This window comes from Pteropus vampyrus, unplaced genomic scaffold (assembly GCF_000151845.1).
Source record: "Pteropus vampyrus isolate Shadow unplaced genomic scaffold, Pvam_2.0 Scaffold63, whole genome shotgun sequence".
Classification (NCBI taxonomy): domain Eukaryota; kingdom Metazoa; phylum Chordata; class Mammalia; order Chiroptera; family Pteropodidae; genus Pteropus; species Pteropus vampyrus.
The window spans coordinates 2,190,471-2,203,304 of record NW_011888844.1 but is presented as its reverse complement, the minus strand read 5'-3'; the positions used below and the strand labels follow the sequence as shown (position 1 = coordinate 2,203,304).

The window sequence follows — 12,834 nt, the reverse complement described above, 5'->3', positions numbered from 1 at the left end:
TGGGCTCATTCTTGTTTTTAGATGTAGGCCTGTAATGATATGAACTTTCCTCTTATGATCTCTTTTGCCATGTCTGAAAAGTTTTGATATGTTGTACTATCATTATCATTCATTTCTATGTATCTCTTGATCTCTCTTTTTATTTCAAATGGCCAACAAACATAGGAAAAGGTGTTCATCGTCGCTAGCTCTTAGAGATATGTAAATCAAAACCACAATAGGATATTATCTCTCATCTGTTAGAATAGCTGTAATCAGCCAGAGAAATAATAACAAATGTTGGAGAGGATGCAAAGAAGAAGGAACCCTTATACACTGCTGATGGGACTGCAAATTGGTACAACCATCATGGAAAACAGTATGGTAGTTTCTCAAAACTCTAAGAATTGATCTACTATATGATCCAGCAATCCCTCTGCTGGGTACTTATGCAAAGACTTGAAAACTCATATCCAAAAAGATATTTGCACACCGATATTCATAGCAGCATTATCCAAGTGGTCATGATATGAAAGCAACCAAAGTGTCCTATGATAGATGATTGGCTAAAGGAGCCATGGTACATATATACAATGGAATATTACTCAGCCTTAAGAAGAGATGAAATACTGCCATTTGTGACATTATAGATGGACCTCGAGATAATCATGCTAAGCGAAATATGCCAGACAGAAAAAGTTGAAAACTACGTGATATCACTTATATGTGAGATATAATCCTAAAAGCAACAAATGAAAAGGACAAACAAACAAAGACTCATGGACATGGACAATAGTCTAGTGGTTGCTAGAAGGTCAAGGGTGAGGGGGTGGAGGGAGGTAGATGAGGTAAAACGTGTCAAATATGTGATGACATTAAAGAATTATTTAAAAAAAATCTTATTCACACAACAGAAACATTTATAAGTGAACTTCCTAAATGTAGACAAAATGTGTGTGTGTGTGTGTGTGTGTGTGTGTGTGTGTGTTTTAACAAGTTGCTATTGCACAACTAGTAAATTAGAATAATGGAGTCTCTGGTCTCTTACTTTATCTTGACATCAATAACTTTGCTAAACAGAAAATCATTTGGAGTCATTTCAGGAATTTAGCTGTTGACGTGTCAGAAATGGAACTCTACTCTACAAAAGCCAACACTGATATTCACAGCTCCATTTTTCCTTGATCCATCCAGGACCCCTCTCCCAACCCCTTCTCTATTTCACTATTTTACATTTCCTCTTTAAGTCTGTGACTGCTCTACTAGACTATGCATATTTATGGACAAAAATCATATTTCCCTAAATTCTACATGGTTGATGAACAATAGGAGCTAAGTAAATGTTTGTGGAATGAAGCTGGCTCTATTATTTCCCCTTGTGCTTACCCCTTAATGCATTGGATCTCACTCTTTATCATATATAAGATTTCCCTGGAGGGTTTGCTAGAACACCGGTTGTTAGGCCCTACTCTCACATTTTCTGAATCTATAGATGAAGCCCTCAAATTTGAATTTCTTACAGGTTCTCTGGAAAAACATGCTTAGTTTAAAGTAGAAACAAACAGGGTACTAGTAATATCATATCTCAAAAACCACAGTAGATCTCCGAAATCAGTTACATTTTGGAAATTTGTTAGATAAACAAGTTTCATTAACACATTTTCTATAAAATGAGGTGCCTTAATAGATAAAATACAAAGTAGAATTTTATTTATTTACTTTTATTAAACTTATTGAGGAGACATTGTTTAATAAAATTATATAGGTTTCAAGTGTACAATTCGATAATATGTCATCTGTATATTGCATTGTGTGTTCATCACTCAAAGTTAAATCTCCTTCTGTCACCAGATATTTGACCCCTTTTGCCCTTATCTACCTCCACTTCCTGCTCCCTCTCCCTCTGGTAACCACTAAACTGTTGCCTGTATCCATGAGTATTTGTTTGTTTGTCTTCTTTGTTTATTACTTTCAGTTTTATATCCTACATATAAGCAAAATCATATGGCCCTCAACTTTTTCTGTCTGATTTATTTTGCTTAACATGATTGTCTCAAGATCCAATCATGTTGTTGCAAATCACAGTATTTCAACTTTTCTTATGGCTGAGTAATATTCTAATGTATATATGTAACACATCTTCATTAACCAATCATCTATCGAAGAGCACTTTGGTTGTTTTCATGTCTTGGCCACTGTGAATAATGCTGCAATGAACGTTGAGGTGCATACATTTTTGCAGATAAATGTTTTACATTTTGGGGAGGTGGCGGTAAATACCCAGAAGAGGGATTGCTGGGTCATATGGTAATTCTATTCTTAATTTTTTGAGAAACCTCTATACTGTTTTTCATAATGGCTGTACCAATTTGCAGTCCCACCAGCAGTGTATGAGTGCATCTTTTTCCCCACAATCTCTCCAACACTTGTCATTACTTGTCATGTTGATGATAGCCATTCTAACAGGTGTTAGGTGATATCTTATTGTAGTTTTGATTTGTATATCCCTGATAGCTAGTGATGTTGAGTACCTTTTCATATGTCTGTTGGCCATTTGCACATCTTCTTGGGATAATTGCCTGTTTGGGTCCTCTGCCCATTTTTTAGTTGGATGGTTTTGTTGTTGTTGAGTTGTATGAGATTTTTATGTATTTTGGATATTAGCCCCTTATCAGAGGCCTTGTTTGCAAATATCTTCTTCCATTCAGTTAGTTGCCTCTTTGTCCTATTTATGGTTTCTTTTGCTGTGCAGAAGCTTTTTAGTTTGATATAGTCCATTTGTTTTTGCTTTTACTTCCATTGACTTTGAGGTCAACTTCATAACAAAGTAGAAATTCAATATTATGCAGAGATTATTTACAGAGCAGAGAAGAATATGCTAATGAATCTGAGAGGTTTTCCACCAAAGGTTTGTACCAAAGTACATTTTTCCTTTTTATTTTACTCTGACTTGGCCCACAGTATGGCGAGGGAAGTTCATTCAAATGGTATCTCTTTAACTAACCAAAACACTAAGAAGAAGACTGTCATGGATAGTTGAAATCTATCAAGAACATATAAATTTAACATTGATCCATTTTAAAATTATTTCCTTCTAGCTTTGATTCAAAAGCATTTTAAAAGACAACACTTAATTTTAATTTTCTCATCAAGTTTTGGTGCACAACTTTGGTTGGAGATATCAGTAACCTGCAAAATGTTTAAAAGACCACAAAAATGTAAAAGAGAACAGTCTCAATAATCTACAAACAAAGCATTGAGTCTCTAATTAATGAAAATCAACTCTACCAGATAAATTAATCTAATTTTAAATAACTTGGAAGTTAGTTTTTTCAAGCCATGTTACCCAGAGCTGTGTTCTAGGATTCTACAGGCAGGTTTTATGTATATCAATAAATGGTTGCCTTAGTTAAAATGACCTGGAAAATGAATTGCTTATTAATGGGAAAAGTTTAAACAGAAAAATGAACATTGAAAACATTTTCTTTTGTCTATGCATCCTTATACTGACCCAAAATGCACTAAAAATATATATATATTTTATTTAGAAAATACCTTCTGAAGAATAGGAGAGCAGAAAATTCTTTGCTTTTTATTAGAGGTATCCCAACCTAGAAATTTCCTCCCATTCAGCTCCACTGAACCAAATCCCCAAAAGACCAAATCCACTTCTACCTTTAAGGCATTTTCCTGACTAATTCCTATGTGACATGATATAAAAATTAGTAAAGTCCATGTTAGAATGAACTTTAACAATCATTCAATGTAGATAAGCCTTCATTTCTGATTGCTGGTCATTATGCTCAAACATTCCCAGTCTGAGGCCTTTTAATTTTACAAAGCAGTCCCAAACACTTTTTTTTCTTTTTATGATTTATTTACTTTTGCAATTACAGTTGGCATTCAATATTATTTTATATTGAATGTCTCAGGTGTACAGCATAGTGGTTAGAAATTTATATAATGTATAAAGTGATCACTCCAATAAGTCTAGTACCCACCTGGCATCATACGTAGTTATTGTAATACTACTGACTACATCTTCATGACTATTTTATAACTACCAATTGTTCTTACTCCTTTCATCTTTTTTTGTAAACTCAGCACTTCAAACCCCTTCTCATCTTGCAATCACCAGTTCTATGAGTCTGTTTCTATTTAGTTTGTTTATTTTGTTCCTTAGATTCCACATATAAGTGATATCATATGGTATTTGTCTTTCTCTATCTGACTTATTTCGCCTAGCATGCCTTATGACCCAAAAAATTTCACTTCTAGTTATTTATCCTAAGAAATCCAAAACACTAATTCAAAAAGATATATGCACTCCTATGTCCATTGCAGCATTATTTATAATAGACAAGATATAGAAGCAACCTAAGTGCCCATCAACAGATGATTGGATAAAGATGTGGTACATATGTACAATGGAATGTTACTTGGCCATAAAAAATAATTAAATCTTACCATTTGTGGCAACATAGATAGGCTTAGAGGATATTATGCTAAGTTCCTGTCATTTTTGAACATTTGAGTATTAAGCTGAAACTTGCTTCCCTGTCAGTTCTGTTTTTTGAATTTAGTTTTGGCTTCTGGATAATCACATGACAAGTCATATCTGTCTTTGCACCAGTAGTCTTTCAAATATTTGGAGATAGTTTTATTTTCTCTAGGTCTTCCTTTCTTTAAACTAAACATCCTCAGGGCCTAGAGACTTATTTCCTATTATATTTTTTAGTTGCCTCATCCTTCCTGTTTCCTCTTCTCTAGATGTAGCCATTTGTGAATATTTCTTTTTAAAATAAAGGACAATCGACTAAACAAAGCAGATGCAGACATAGTCTGGTCAGAATATAGGACAGTAAGACTCTTAAGTTTCTTTTTAGATGTTAACTTTTTCTTAATGTAGTTTAAGTCTCAAGTATCTTGCTCAATTATCTCAGCTATGGTGTATGAGCTCATATTGAATTTATTGTTTTTATAATAAAAATTACCCACCTCAGGTATTTATTACTCATCCTGAAAAGATCATAACTGCAATTGTGCAACTAATTTTTGTAAACCTAGAAGTAAAACTTACCATTTGGTTCTGTCAAACTTGATCTTGTTGTAATTATATGTTGAGTCTTAAGATCTTTAAAATCTTGGTTAATAGTCATGCTTTACTTCTTCTCAAATTGTTTCCACCTAAAAATTCAATAAACACGGATATATTCTGAACAAGATAGCTATGTATACCTAAGACATAATATTAGAAACATCTCTGATTTCTGAATACCTATTACTCTAGCCGACACGACACAATCTATGCTTTTCTACATCCCTTCATTCAACGAAGGCTTATTAAGTGCCTACTACATGGCAGGTACAGTTCTAGGTATTGAGGATATAACAGTAAACAAAATATATAAAATTCCTACCCACTTGGGGAAAAACAAAATAAACAAAGAAGCAAATTGTGTGATTTCTCATAGTGATGTGAGAAAAATAAAGCACAACAAAAATATAGAAAAGATAGAGTAATCTGGGGATGCTATTTTAAATAAATTGATCCATGAAGACACATATGAGGAGATAAATTTAACAGACAACCTAAGTGAAGAAATATGCTATGCAAAGATATGAGAAAGAGTTTTCCAAGAAGGCATAGCAAATACTTTGTTTCTGAAGAGGAAATAAGCTGTACAGGAAGGTAAGGGGGGATGCAAGGGCCGGTGTGTCAGAGTGCACCAGGGCAGAAACAAGTGGTGAGTAATAAGCCATAACACAAATTTGAGACTTTATTGTTAATGTAATGGGAAGCATTTGAAGGACTTTTTGCTGGTGAAGTGATATGATTTAATTTTATAAAGAATATTTTGAATGATGTTTAGAAAAAGTATTAAAGAAGGACAATAATAGACAATAGGAAACCATATGGGATGCTTTTGCAGTTGTTCAAACTAGAGGTGATAGTAACTGACTAGTGTAGTAGTGATAGAGGAAATAAGAAATGTTCAGATTTGGAGCATATTTTTAAGGTACAGTCTACAGGACTTACTGATAACTTGGTTATGGAGTGTGAGGGGAAAAGAAGAATGAGTAACTGGATGAATTTAATTATACTTTTGTACTGTGGTTTCACATATGCCTTCTCTTGTCAGTTGGACTACAAATTTTCCAAGAGGAGGAACTCTGCTTTTTTTCTCTCAAATCACCTCAGTTCAAGATATTCAGTAGGTACCTAATGAAAGTGTTAATCTATTACAGGAGGGTTATCTCTGAATTTTTCACTTTCACCCTTATCGTTCTTTCTTTGAAATGTCTCAACTTCAATCATTTTTCTTTATCCCTGCTCTTATACCTTGATCTACACCCAAAGTCTTCTAGAAGCTGGATTACCACAACTGTCTAGTCTCTTTCACTCTAGCCTATCCCCAATCTAATTCAAACTGCAAAGACTAACCATTTGAAAAATTTGCTTTCAGACATTCATTCAACAAGTACTTACTGGTCTGTCTACTTTGTATCCAGAACTCTTCTAAATGTCACAGATATAATAATAAAAACAGACAAAAATTAGCCTTTCCTCATAGAACTTATATTTGCAATAACTAAAAATATAGAGTATTTTAGACAGTAATAAGTGCTATGAAGAAAAATGAAAGAGGAAAGGGGTTTAGGGAGGTATTAAGAGTGTTGAAAAGGTCATAATTTGAAAATGGGTTATAGTATAACCTCTTTACAGTTTTAAAATAAACTTTTAAAAAAGTTACATAACATCTACAAATTTTAAAATTTAACATTTAAAAAAATTAAAATGACAATTTTAAAGAGGTTATGTTGAACAGAGATTTGAATCAAGTGAAGGAGTTAGTCATTCAAAGACAGAACAACAGTGCAAGGGCACTGATGTGGTCATGAGTTTAATTTTATTTGAGAAACGGAGAAATGACCAGTGTGATTGGAAAGTGAGTTAGCGGCAGGAGGTGAGGCCAGAAAGATGGCAAAGGCCAGGTCATTTAGGACCTGGGGCTATGGTAAGAAGTTTGCATTTTATAGTAAATGTGAATGGAAGCCATTGGATATGTTGGAGCTGGGAATGATCTGTCTTTTCATTTAAAATAATCACTCGTGCTTCTCTGATAATTGACAGTAGAGGCCTGAGGAACCTGGGGCCTTTGGCAGCTTTTGGTAAAATCAAAGTTCTCTGCCTACTTTAAAAGTTGTTGGTTTTTTTTTTTTTTAATTATCAGCCTATCTTATATTCCTCTAGTTCTCAACATATGCCCTCTATTTCGTCAAGTTGATTTCATTGTGGGCCGCCTCACGTCATACATATCTATACTTTTTTTTTTTACTTTTGTTTATTCCTTCCCCTTTAAGATAGTGTGTTTTGTCCTCTCTTCTCCACCATTCAAGACCATATCAAGTTTCAATTACAACATAGAATGCTTTCTCCAACTATCAGCATCTCACTGATGTCTCCAGTCATTAAATGATTGTAGTTCACAACTGAGCACATGATCATGTACTTAATTTTATTGTTGTGAATGTTTAATGTGTGCTAATCTTATCTTCTGAATGTTATAAGTTCTATAGTAGCAGAGGACCCATAAATTCTACATTTCTCATGGCATCCAGCCAGTTTTGAGAGTGTTATCTAGTGAGTGTTAACTTATGTAACATATGGCTTGAGGTTTTTTTATGTAATGATGTAATGGTAATCACTCAAGTAACTTCTGGCATAACAGAGATTAAGGTTAGGTGGACAGAATCCATAATTTTAATTTCTTGTCTCATTAGTCAGAATAAACAGGTCACATAAAACAGTACACTTTCTCTTATTGGCAAATTCCAAAGGCTCAATGAACACCTTCATGACTTTAGTAACATTAAGTATATAACTGTTAATTGAACACTGACCACAAAAGACTATATTTCCAAATGTGATCATTTGATTTTGGCAGCTTGCAACAATTCTGCTGAAAGTGAATCTCAAGTTGGTAGACCAGGCTGCACCTGCTCAAATGGCAGGCATATAACACAAACTACTATAGTCAAAGGGATTCTGGACATTCACAGCTATTCAGGAAGAGAGGTACAGAGAGGCCTGGCCTTGGACGCAGCTCAGATGTGCGCGGAAGAGGCAGTCCCATTGCAGGCAGCTATCTCCCCTCCTCCCTCCCTACTCTTAGGTTCTGGGCCGAGTCCAGGGACTGTCCGGAGCTGATCTCGGGCTCCCATTGGCCGCTGTCTTTTGTGACGTCACGATCATGATGAGAATTGATGATCGGACACGCTGATTTCATTGTCTGAGGAGGCAGTGGAGACCCAGGAAAAATCTCGCTTTATCCGCCTGCCCCAACAGTTGCCTGATTTGGGATCCTCTGATCCCTCTTGTGACCGCACCACGCCGGAGGTAAGCACCCAGACTGGATGAGTGTGAAGGGCGAAGGAGGGCAAGCGAGGCACCTAGCTAATGTTCTGCCCGGTGTGTGTGTTGGGGGCGGGGGCGTAGGTTCAGAGGCCTAAGGAGGCTGCCTACAAACTGGTGCGGCTCTGGGGGAGCCAACTGCCTCTACTCTCTCAGCAAAGGCTGGCGGCAGCTTGAGGTTAGAAATGAGCTGAGGATAGCGATACAGTGAAGATTGCCAGAGAGCGAAGGACCTTGCTACCAGAGGGGGCTACGTTTGGGTCGCGTTTCCAGCCCCGAAGTAGGAGGAAGTGGCGCTTCTGCCTCCGAAGAAAGGAGTGTGCGTGTGTGTTGGGGGGTGGGTGGGGGGGAATGAATTCTACCACTTCTAGATTTCACTGGACAGTAGATTTCTCACAGCCCTACTCAAACGCACTGAGGGTGCTGCGCCTGCGCATTAACAACTTGGAGGGGGTAGTTCTTGGCGAGGAGAATAGGCGTGGAGTACGCGCAGGCGTTTTCTCCTTTTCGCTGAAGGAGGTGGGGCTGAGATCTGTTTGGTCAGAATATGGAAAGGATTGGGGGTTGGCCCTGTGTTGTTTCAAGTGCCAGCTGATGAGGAGAGATCTGCTAGTTACTTTGAATCTGGACTATTCAGCTTACCCAGACCCAAAATGGGCCTGATGACTTTAAGAAGGCAAATTCTTAATCTACATTTACCAAGTTTGGAATAATGCGAAGAACTCGGAGAGGCATTTGTGATTACTGAGATGAGAAACCATTTGGAGGGGAAACAACACACACTAATTATTCAATTGAATCCAACTTTTAATCTTCAAGAAACTCTGCTTTGGGGTGCCACTCAATGATTGTGAAACTTAAACTCTTTGGAGAGACTCAGAGTAAGACATTTTCCTTTCTTGTCTTTTCTTCGTTTTTGGAAAGGTCTATAAAGCCTTGTTCTCTGTTTCAGGTTTAGTGCCAAATCTTCCTTCTTCCTCTGTGTCTCTGCTAGAACGACCAAAGGCAAATCCTATTTTGACAGACCCTGTCCAATTCCCTTCATCGGAGGGACTATATTATTCAGCAACTGTGAGAAATAACCTGTCTGCCTGTACTTGGTGGAGAAATTATTCAGTATTGTTATTATGCTCCACTGTCTGATCAGAAGTCCTAGTTCATAGTGGAATCTGGATTTTTCTCCATTTCTCATAGTTGAGGGTTTATCAAGACTTGGTAAATTTTCCTTTGAAAGCCCTCCTTTTATCCTCCAATCTAAACTCTCATAACCATCCATCCAGTCAATCCAGGAGCCTCCTAACCAGCCTTCACTTGTGCCCAAATCCCTAATTCATCCTGACAGACTAATGGTCCATGAACACCTCTTTCATGAAGTCATTTTTCTTCACCAAGATATTCTTGGCTCCTTATTTTCTATTGTTCAGAGTTCAATTCCAGTTGGATTGCAAAGGGCTTCATAATCCGGTTTCATTGTACCATCTTATTTTACTTTATTCTTTACTACACAACTTTCCTTAATGTCCCCTGAACAATCTACCTCCAGAACTTTTTTCTTTACTCCACTACCACACCCTTCACCTAGGATATCATCTCTTCTGCCTATTCACATTTTACCCATTTTGGAAGCTTAACCCAAATTACATCTCTACATAAGTGCCCTCTGAGTCTAACCTAACCCTTAATAAGCTCATCTTTTCTAGAACTCTTACATCAGTTCTTATATCTGTCACTTATACCCTGCTTTATATTTTTCTTATGTGCTTTTGTGTGTGTGTATATTAGACTAAACTCCTCAAATGGATTTAAAACCCCTTTTTAAGGATTAGGACCATGCCATCTACTTCTTTATCCTCTTCCCACAGCACCTGGATGACTATTTGAAATATCTGCAGACATATATGATCTTTGTTTTTTTCAGAAACGAAGTAATATTTTTACAGAGAGAACTGTATATATGTAAAAAGTTATTCATCATTGGTCAGGCAAGGGACCCTCTAGCGACTGAATAAACATGAATATGAGTCAGAGAAAAGGCAATCCAGACATTTTTATATAGTGGGTGGCCTCCAAATATGTTCTGTTATAATAAACAAGACCAAAGGAACATTATCCCCAAAGTGGTTCTGTCTGTGAATTTTTCAGTTTCAAAAAAAAAACTAAGACATTTTCCATTTTCTATATTTCTCTTTGATGACATTGCATCATGTATCTTCTCTTAAAATGTGTTATTTACTCTTTTTATCCCAATATATCTTGCAATTGCTGCTTTACATTGACTGCCACTGATAGTTTTCATTTGTATGTCTCTTGAATCAGAGCTAATCATTGTGATGGTTGCCATAATTATTATTATATAACAGCGTATCGGTTGTCACTTTCTTACACCTTGGGCTTCAAACTTCATTGTTCCACATAGAACTGTTTTATTTGAAAGAAACTGTGACCATGGTTTGATGTACAAGTGTTTTACAGATTTCACTTTGCTGTTTCACTTTGAGGTACCATCCCAATATCACATCTAGGTTTGTGTTTTAGGAATATGGATGAAAATTAGTCCAGAAGGGTATATATAACCTCTAAATTTGAAAATCATTGTCATATATTATTGTAAATGAACTATATATGTTATTTACTATAAGTGAAAAATACTTTCTCTTGGATTTTTCTCTTATTATCTACATTATGTGAATTCCTCCAGAGTGTTTTAGCTTGTAGCCAGCTTGCATAGTAATTAAAAGAATTACCTGGACATTTATATGTAGACCAATAGACAAAATTGTTCAATGGTAGGACACTCTAGATAGAATATAATCTTAGCAATGTGCTGCTCATTTTAGAGAGCTTAAAGTATGAAAAAAGGGTGGTGTTTGTGTATTTAAGGTTTATTTTACAGTTATTATCTGAATGAGAGGATGGCATTGGACTTTCTCATTTAAGTTGTAAGTTTGAGCTGGAAGGGATTTTTTAATGATAAGTAAATTGCCCCATTTTACATTTGAGGAAACTGAAGCCCAGAGAAGTGGAGTAGCTTACCAGCATTAATAAATGCTAATATATATTAAGCATTTAGTGCCAAGAATTGTGCTGACAACTTCATATATGTTATCACATTTAAACATCACAACATCCCTATTAGATAGTTTCTAGTATTCCCATTTTACAAATGAGAAAACAGAGGTTGAAAGTAGTTGACTTTCCCAGGACTTCACAGTTGCAAAATGTTACAGGGTGTGAATATAGATAGGTCTATTTGACTTTTAATGACCAAACTATACTTAACCAGAGTAATATGCAATGAACGTTTTGGCAGAAGTTTAGTGAGGATTTCATTGTCTAGAGTCTCAGCCCATTGTGTGTGTGTGTGTGTGTGTGTGTGTGTGTGTGTGTGCGTTTTATATCATAATGTTTTCCAGGAACACCATACTATTTCTACAAAATCGGTGAATTCTAAGCTTGGCCAAAGGGTGTGTACTTACACTTCTTTTCAGATATTTTATTAAAACACACTTTGTCAGTCTTGGTTGAAAAGATGGCATGAAATTGTATATAAAATATATTTTTAAATATTTATTTAATTATGCTTTTAACATTGTATTGTACCCTCAGAGGGAACTATATTTTTGTGTAGTGTTAATCTCCAATGAGATAAAAAAAAAAAATATTTGAATTGTTAATTTTGACTTTGGAGTGGAGCCAGTTAACAAAACATAAAATAGGATGTATCTTAATATGCTTCCATTGAGTACATTATATCTAGACATACTAATTTGGAAGTAAAAAGTTCAAATTTTAAAGAGATGTATTCTGCTTAAAAGGAAGCTAGAGAAGTTAGTATATTCACAAGCTGTCACTGACACTCTGAGATCTTTCCTTTCTCGTCTGTATAAAATCTTAAGACAGTAAACTGAAACCTGTCTGTACAAGCAAATAGAATCATCCTTATGCCAACGAGTAGCAGAATTGTCTGGATTAATCAGAGATCTGGGTACATGGCAAATGAATAAATGAGATTATATTGTGTCAATTAAATGCTATACTTCACATTTGCAAAAAAATCTACATCAACAGCCATCCTACTTTCTTGGTCTCCTATTGTTTTAGAACAAGATTTATGTCTGATTGGGTTGATCCTTAAAAATTTTAAATGTGTGTTGTCAGAATGGCAAAAATTTTAGAAAACATTTCCTTAGCTTCACTTCTCTTGGAGTTGAGGACAATTTATTTTAAGGCTCTTAAAATAGTCATGCAAACATGTGACTTATATGCCAAAGGTAGACACTTTTCTCATGTAGACAAGCATTTATGTATGGTGCTTGCCCAAGGCCATACAAGAAGTGACAGAGGCAGGACTTTAAAGCAGGTATAATTGTAGAAGCTGTACTCTTAACTACTAGGTTGTAGGCTGTAGAGCTAGAGTGAGGTCCATCTTTATTTATTGT

At 35.8% G+C, this 12,834-nt stretch overlaps 1 protein-coding gene across 1 annotated transcript in view; it reads left to right on the top strand.

Annotated features, from left to right (window-relative positions):
• The first annotated feature begins 8,274 nt into the window (after window positions 1-8,274).
• Window positions 8,275-12,834, top strand: part of HDX (highly divergent homeobox) — a 180,034-nt gene continuing 175,474 nt past the window's right edge. The window contains exon 1 of the mRNA XM_011361148.1: window positions 8,275-8,380. The gene's annotated coding sequence lies outside the window, so the exon portion shown is untranslated. The remainder of the gene's footprint in view (window positions 8,381-12,834) is intronic.